Source organism: Cibotium barometz, chromosome 31 (assembly GCF_041138505.1).
Source record: "Cibotium barometz isolate CiBa-2024 chromosome 31, ASM4113850v1, whole genome shotgun sequence".
Lineage (NCBI taxonomy): Eukaryota > Viridiplantae > Streptophyta > Polypodiopsida > Cyatheales > Cibotiaceae > Cibotium > Cibotium barometz.
The window spans coordinates 49,667,180-49,675,896 of NC_141076.1; positions in this window are offsets into that span (position 1 = coordinate 49,667,180).

The window sequence follows — 8,717 nt, forward strand, 5'->3', positions numbered from 1 at the left end:
ATGGGGCCATATAAAATGGCCCCATGGCCCCCACATCATTGTATCTTATTTTCATTTCGGGATCTTGTGTATAATGCAGAGTTACACGCCTATCTCTCTCCTTCTCTTGTGCTGTTTATTTTCTGCACTCTACTTGCTCTTGTGGTCTCAGATTTGGTTATCATCTCCGCTACGTATTTTGACAAAAGTCAACTACAAACTTTCTGAGCAGCACAAAAAGGACTTCAAGAGAGCCATAAAAACCATTGATCAACTAGAATAGCAGATTGTAGAGATGAAAGCCAATCCCCAACCGCACTTTGGCCTCCTCGAGCTATAGCACTGTAGTCTCTAACTCAACTTACTCTAGCATAACATCTACAATGACGAGTACATTCTCACATCCACTTTCTCAACCATCCTCTCCAAGGTACCATGGTCCTCCCAACCCACCATAGCCACGTTGTTCTTTCAGAGTACCATCTCCTTCATCAGAATACCATCTCCTTCATAGAGCCCTCCACCTTCTTTTATCTCCCCCACCATGTTCTCTACCACCTCAACTTCCAGTCCTGGTGCCGAATCCTCACCTTTTCTTTCTGTTTAAAAGAGGGCAATTTCATTGATTTATTTGTTCCCAAATACTTCTACTCCTACCTTGCCTCAACAAACCTCATATTACCAATTCCATCCAATACATGCATACCCAAGGCTGGTAAAAGCAATGAGAGCAGCAAAATTTACAAGCCAAATAGCATCTTAGTGTTGTATCACATGTTCTAAATCTTATGAAGAATAGCTAGCACCATCTATCAACACCGTCTATTTGGCCTACCCCCAAGAAGTTCCTATGAATATGATGAATATTTTGAGCCATGAAAATGACAACAGCAGTCGTTTTAAAAAATTGATGAAAATTTGGATTCTCGAATCCAATCCAAAATTTCAGACACTGAAGTTTCTATCATGATAATGAAATTTCCATCCAAAAAAGAGAAATTTTGGTTCAAATTGAACAAAAATTTCACTTTTATTGAATAAAAATTTAGTCCATCCACGAAAAAAATTCTGTTAAAAAATTCCATCAACGAAAAAAAATTTCCATTAAAAATTTATGTCGATGGAAAAAAATTCCATCGATGAGAATTTGGATTCTAGAATCCAAATATCCGTTCGATGGATTGAAATTTCTATCAATGAAAATTTCAATCCATTGATGAAAATTTTAATCCATTGACAAAATTTAAATTCCAGTGGAATCCAAATTTTGTTGATGGAAATTTTTTCCATTCGATGGATTTTTTTTCCGTCGCCCCAGAATTTTTCAACGAAATTTTTTTCATTCGAAGGATTTTTTTTGCCATCGCCCTAGAATTTTTCAACGGACTAAATTTTCGTTCATTATGGACCAAAATTTCTCTTTTTTGGGACGAAAATTTTGTTGTCATGATAGAAATGTCAATTTGTCAATGAAATTTTGGATTCCAGAATCCACTTTGTCAACAAAGTGGATTCATGGATTTTGGAATCCAAATTTTCATCAATTTTTCAAAACGACAACTGTTGTCATTTTCATGGCTCAAAATCTAATTGTTATAAACTAAAAACTGTGTTTTTACAAAGACTATAACTTTAAATCGAAATATTAGATCAAAATAAAGTAAATTGATAAATTATAGTACTCACTACTATCTAAAATTTGACCATTTGGATCATTGGATTTCTATCTAAATCTAGAGACATCTTTGCTTTCAATAAACCTCTTCTATGGCCATGGACTCCATATACCTACCTGTCTTAATATCAAAATATGCCTAAATTCAACCATTAGATCAACTTTGTATACAAAGAAAATTTATTTTTTTAGACAATTCACTAGCCCCATGTAAGAGAGTTTCATCAAATTATATAGGGTCTAAAAGCAAAGTCAATTTTATCACCTATCAGTTTATTGATAACACACTACTTACAACACGTAGTGTAGAAATGTGTATTGGTACAAAACTTATCCATGATCAAGGAAAAGTGTGATGATCTAGAGATGCTTAAACAAAGCAAAAAAATAAAGAAAAGTGGAATTCGTTGACGTGTGGACATGCTTAATTTGCATGATATAGAAATTCTTGTGTATGGATTTGAGTTAAAAAAATTATGGACACGTGCACTAAAAAACAATTGATATTTTTAAGCAAAAGGTCCAATGAAAATCCTAGTTGATTGGAAGAGTTTCCTCTTCTTTGTAATTATTTTTTCAATTGGACATTTTTGGGTTTAGAGTAAAATGTAAGTAATGTCTTATGCATTCTTTTTTCACAAAAGTAGTAGTTTTTTTTAAAATGTTTGACATGAAAGTGTTTCTTTTGTCTCCATAAATTTGAAAAAAGAAACATTTTAGGGTTTTTTTTTCTAAAAACGGAGTTGAGTTGTCGTTTACATGATTTTGTTGTCTTTTCCATGACTCGCTGTTATTTGTTCTCTGCTGCCTTGCCCACAGTTATGGCTTCTATTTCTATTCCATCTTGGAATTCTTGCCTGCTCTGTCGACGTCTTGACAAGCCCTTGTGATCTTGTTACAGCCATCACATTTGGTGGCTTTTCTTGTTCTTTACCTGCCCCATGGTCCACTTTTACCATGTTTACGGTTGCATCAGCTCCTGCTGGGTTCGCCTCCCTTTGTGGCCTTGCCTCTTGTAGTTCCTGCTTGATGGCACTGAAACATGGGGCAATCATTTTGTCTATGCCCTAGACCATTGCAATAGAAGCTCCCCTTGGCTCAGATCTTCCACCTCCTCTTCCATACAGTTTGTTGATTTGAGGTCTTGTGGCAACCTAGTTGTGCTGGGGCTTGCTACTACTGCCTTTCCATCACTCTCGGACAGAGTATTGTAGAAACACGTCTCTGCGGTGTGATTGTTCCTTCGACAGATAGTGCATATCTGCTGTGTGTTCTTCAACTGTCACTCTTCCTTCATGTGACCTTGATTGTTATGCCTTGTGCACTAGACTTCCAGTCTGAGTCTGGATCCTACATGTCCTTCGGCAATCTTGGCTAGGGCGGCTTTTAGTTCTTCTTGAACATTTACTGCCTGCTCCTGCCTTTCTTTTTCCGGGGCTTCCACTCTTCGGCATCCGACACCTAGCTAGATTCTGATTTATGAGGTGTCTTCTCTAGAATCTGATTCAGAAGTTTCTTCCTCCTTCTTCTTCCTTTTGTCCTTCTTCTTCTTCTTGGGGTCTTTGCTTGTTTGCTTCAAGATCTCCTCATCTCTGATTGCTCCCGCCACCACTTGTTCAAAGGTGAGGGCATCCAAGTCATATGAGGCCACTATTGTCTGGAGCTTTTTCCTTAGTCCTCTCATGAACCATTGGCTCAGTGTGGCTGGAGCAACTCTATTGGGCTGATCTAGGTGCATTAGCAGTGCTCAGAATTCAGCTGCATAGTCCTCTGTTGGCCTCTTCTTCTGAGTTAGCCTATGTAGCTTTTCCAATACTTCTGTGTTATGGCCTTTTCTTTCCTGAATCTTTTCACAAGAAGGCCTTCTTCTTCTGAGTTATCCTTTACAGCTTTTCCAATACTTCTGTCATGCCCTTTTATTTCCTAAATCTTTTCAGGAAGGCCTTCTTCAAATCTTCAAATGTCTGGAAGTGCTCTAAACCATATTGTGCATACTAGCTCTAGTGGCCTTGCCACCCAAAGTTGTCATGAAATACTCTATCTTTTGTGGCAATGGAGCTCTAGTGGGCCAAGAATGCCGTTTTGAAGGTGGATTTGGATCCTCCTCACTCTTGCCCTTGAACTTAGGGTACTTGAGAGACATCCTTCCCACAATTGCGAGTTCCTCTTCTTCTTAAGCTTCCTACCTCCTATTTTGTAGTTCCTGGTATATTGTCTTATTCGACAGATTTTTTTTTGCCAGATTCACGTTTCAGGAGCGTTACGGGTCCCGTTTCGTCACTACAAGGTATTTTGACAGTTTTCTAGAAGTTCTGGTAGAGAACTGTTTCTGCTCGAAATCTAGTTATTGCAGTGCAGTAGTGCATTTTGAAAGAGTGCAGATAGGGTTTGCACATATATTGTTGATACTGGGTGTATGTACATGTACTCTAGTCATATTTGGTAACACACAGGCTATGCTGCTGAAGTACTGCTACTATAGCAGTTACAGGAGATACTGCTGTATTACAGGTTACATACAGAAGTTGTCTGTTTGCAGGTTATTTGATTGCTGCAGGAAAACATGTCTGACGAAATTAATTAGATTGTTAGTAAGAAGCTGGATAAGAATAACTTCCATGCCTTGAAGTTCAGAATGACCAATTTCCTAATAGGTAAAGGATTTTGGGATTATGTAAAAGGAGACAATGAGGAGCCTCCAAAGTTATCTGAGGAGAATGCCACTCCTACAGATATAAAGGCATTCAAGGATTGGAATCAGGGTATAAGAAAAGTCATGTACTAGCTTTCAATTAGTGTCATCCACATGACCAGTCATGCTGAGTGGTTTAGAGATATGCAAAAAATAAAAAAACCATGTTATGTAGAAACATGTAGTGATATTGTGCATCCCATTACGCATGTTGGTAAAGTGCCATTGTTTATACAAGATGGCAAAATGAAGTACTTTGCTAATGTACTTCATGTTCCGAATATTACAAAGAACCTGGTTTCTGTTTGATAGATGGTTGAGCAGGGTCTGCAAGTGAGGTTTAATCCTCAAGGATGTTTTGTGGAAGACTTCAAAAATAAGTGTCGCTTGGTTGTAAAGGGTAACATGAATGGCAAGATGTTTACTTTGGATGTAAACATGCCTGAGATAAAGGCAGCCATATTTGCGCATGGAACAAGTGTCACTATAGATATTGACATATAGCACAAGCGCATTGGTCATGTGAATGTACAATGACTGAAGTCTATGTAGGCCCAAAATATTGTTGCAGGTTTGCCAAAGTTTAAGGTTGACGGTATGCATAAGGTATGTGAAGCATGCCAACTTGGTAAGCAGGCCAAACATGCTTTTCCACATGAAAAGCATGTCAGTGCAAGGCCATTGAATGTCATACATTCAGATGTATGACATGGGGACCGATCAAGACTACAACAATTGCAGGTTGCGGGTACTATGTTACATTCATTGATGACCACACTAGGAAAGTGTGGGTTTATTTCATGAAGGAGAAAAGTGAGGTGTTTGCTCACTTTCAGAGATTTAAAGCCTTGGTCGAGAAGGAAAAAGGCATGCAAATAAAATGCCTAAGATCATATGGTGGGGGATAATATTTCTCCAATGAGTTTAGCGATTTCCTGATAGAGAAAGCATGGAATCAAGAGACAGTTTACGTGCAGGTACACTCTGCAAACAGAATAGTGTTACAGAAAGGAAAAACAGGCACATTGCAGAAGTGGCACGTACCTTGATGGTTGAAAAGAATATGCCACATTACTTTTGGGAGAAGCAGTAGCAACTGCTATGTACATTATGAACATGACACTCACTGCAGTTGTTCATGGTATAACTCTTGAACATAAGTTTATAGGCATAAGACCGGATGTGTCTCACTTGAAAGTGTTTGGGTGTATTGCATATGTACATGTTCCTGATGAAGTGAGACACATCCGGTCTAACTCTTGAACAGAAGTTTATAGGCATAAGACCGGATGTGTCTCACTTGAAAGTGTTTGGGTGTATTGCATATGTACATGTTCCTGATGAAGTGAGAGCAAAGTTGGATCCAAAAGCAAAGAAATGCATCTTCACTGGTTATGCTATGAAGCAAAAAGGTTATAGATGCTATAACCCGACCACTCGTGAGATGTGAGTAAGCGGAGATGTTGTCTTCGAGGAGATGAGTAGCTGGTATGTGCCTGGTGAAGGCAACAGAAGATGCAGATGTAAGAAGTGCTGATGTTGCACCACGTAGAATAGCAATCACAGGTGCTGAGTGGACCTGGGGAGTCCTCGAGCAGTGGATCCAATGTTAGCCCATGGTCAAGTAGGTTGAGGAATGATGCAGGTACACATGTATCATGAAAAGGGAAGGAAAAGGTAGATTAACCTTTTGTTCCTAATCAGTCAGCAGGTCACTCATATGTGGATGGTGACTCTAGTGGCTCTGAGTAGAGCCTTGATGAGAAGCTTGGCATTTCGTCTATGGTTACTTCTGGTGTAAGGAGAGCCAGGAATGTTTTGAGGACACCTGGCAGTGATCCAGGTGTACGCAGGTCTACAAGGGTTAGATACCTTGTTGACAGGTTGAGATATGATGGATATACAACCCATGATTATGCTTACATGGTAAAAGCAATACAGGAGGTTGAGCCCACTTTCTTTGAGTAGGCAATTGAAAATAAAAATAGGAAGATGCCATGGATGAGGAGATGGCAGCATTGGATGTAAATGCAACATGGGAGTTAGTGCCTTTGCCTAAGGAAAAGAAGGCAATTGGATGTAAGTGGTGTATAAATTCAAGCACAATGCTGATGGTTTAGTGAGCAGGTAGAAGGTAAGATTGGTTACCAAGGGCTATGCGTAGACTTATGGCATAGACTATGAGGAGACATTCAGCCCGGTTGCAAGAACGACAACCGTGAGAGCTGTTATTGCTATGGTTGTAGAAGGGTTGGTCTTTACATCAAATGGATGTAAAGAATGCTTTCTTGCATGGTGATTTGCAAGAAGAAGTGTACATGATGCAGCCACCAGGTTATGAAAGTGATGCACACCCAAATTTTCTGTGCAGGTTACGTAAAGCCTTGTATGGCTTGAAGCAAGCACCCAGAGCATGGTCAAACAAGATCGGGGAGTATCTTGTTACTATTGGATTTCAGATATCCAATGTAGATTTTTCACTATATATGAAAAAGATAGATAGAGGGATCATGCTATTAGTCATCTATGTGGATGACTTGATTATCATTGGTGATAGTGATGCAGACATACATGATGTCAGGATGCTTTTGAAGCAGAAATTTGAGATGAAGGATTTGGGTGAGCTGCGGTATTTCTTGGGCATAGAGGTGGTGAGATCACCTCATGGCATTTTGCTATTGCAGAGGCAGTATGGCTTGGACATGTGAGGACCCTACTACATATACAGGCACATAATGGGTTTAGAAGCTTACTCGGAGTGCAGTGTGTGGAGTTGAACTCGAGGGGGAGTGTTGAGATATCAAGCTCAACTAGTGCTACGTCGGACATTGATGACCCACCTGGGTGATAGCTTCCGAATCTACACCACTGGCATGGTTGGTGAGATTATGGGTGATATGTGGCCAGTGGGATGACAGGCTGTGTGACAACCATTTTGGATTACTAGAGACTGACACAGTTATAGCTCCAGTTCATTTAGTCGGGTTCACATTATAGACCGACCCTTGTATGTTGTAGTAGTTGAGTACTAACCCATATAGTGTGTACTCTTATCTTTATGTTATGTTGGTTGAGTAGAGAAGAAGAAGATAGAAGAAAATTCAGCTATCCATCTCTCTCTTGTGTCTTGCTCTCTCTTGTGTGTGTGTATGTGTGTATTTGCTTGCTAGGACTTGAAGCTCTCTCTCTCTCCCCCACATTCTCTTTACCCCCATTCATGTAGGGAAGGTGGAGTAGATGTAGGAGAGGTGGAGAGGATTGTGGATCTAGGCTCCTATCTCTATGAGACCTATATTATGAGGTCCACACCCTCGTGTGTGTGAGCCTAAGTCTAACCTCTTGGTGATTAGTACATGCTTAGTGTTACTTTATGAATCTTGCTCTTGCACATGGTATACTCATGTTATGTGTGTTCTCATGATCATAGGGGGGGAGAGAGTAGTTTGTCTGTTTGCTTGTGTGTGTGTGTGTGTGTGTGTATGAGAGAGAGAGAGAGAGAGAGAGAGAGAGAGAGAGAGAGGAGTTTGTTTGTTATCTTATTGGAGAGTTCTCTCATGAGATTATCATGAGAAGCATAATTTCATGAGTTATCATTTAGTGTTTCGTTGGAGGGCTTCTCATTTAGTGTTTAGTTGGAGGGGGGGAAAGAGTAGTTTGTGTATTCGCTTATCAGAGAGATTGTCTTGGCTTACTAGAGAAGGATATCTCATTTAGCGTTTGAGAGAGAAGTTTGTCTTTTCGCTTATGAGAGAGAGAGACAGATTGTCTTGGCTTATGAGAGAAGCATAATCTCACGAGTTCTCATTTAGCGTTTGAGAGAGAAGTTTGTCTTTTCGCTTACGAGAGAGAGAGAGAGAGAGAGAGAGAGAGAGAGAGAGGGGCACCTGTAGCCCCCTACCCACTTGATTCCCTGCATGAACCAAAAAAATATGATTTGCGAGGATTTTATTGGGTATATTTATTGGACATTATTCCACCTAATCCCATTGCAAACAAGATATTGGTGCTTGAATATTCCTTTTTTTTTCGAAAAGCAGATATTATATTAAATATAAACAAGTATAAAAAAAGAGAGTTTTGAACGGAGAAGTCTAACTCTCAGCTTGAGACTTATTTGTCTAAGGGGTGTCGGTTGCAACCGAAAGCAAAGTTCCAGGCAGCAGCTTTTGAGTGATTGAGCAATTTGTTGGCGTCCGCCACCAAAGCTCAGGAAACGAAGAGCTTCAGAATATTTTAATTATTTTCGATCTTTAACGTGAGGGAGAGGAAAATGTAAGGGTTGATTTGCGCACGAAAAAATAAAAAAATCGGAAGTCCTTGCTGGCAGGGTAGATTTCCATTTGAACGAAATAAGATTTTTCCTAGAGTAGT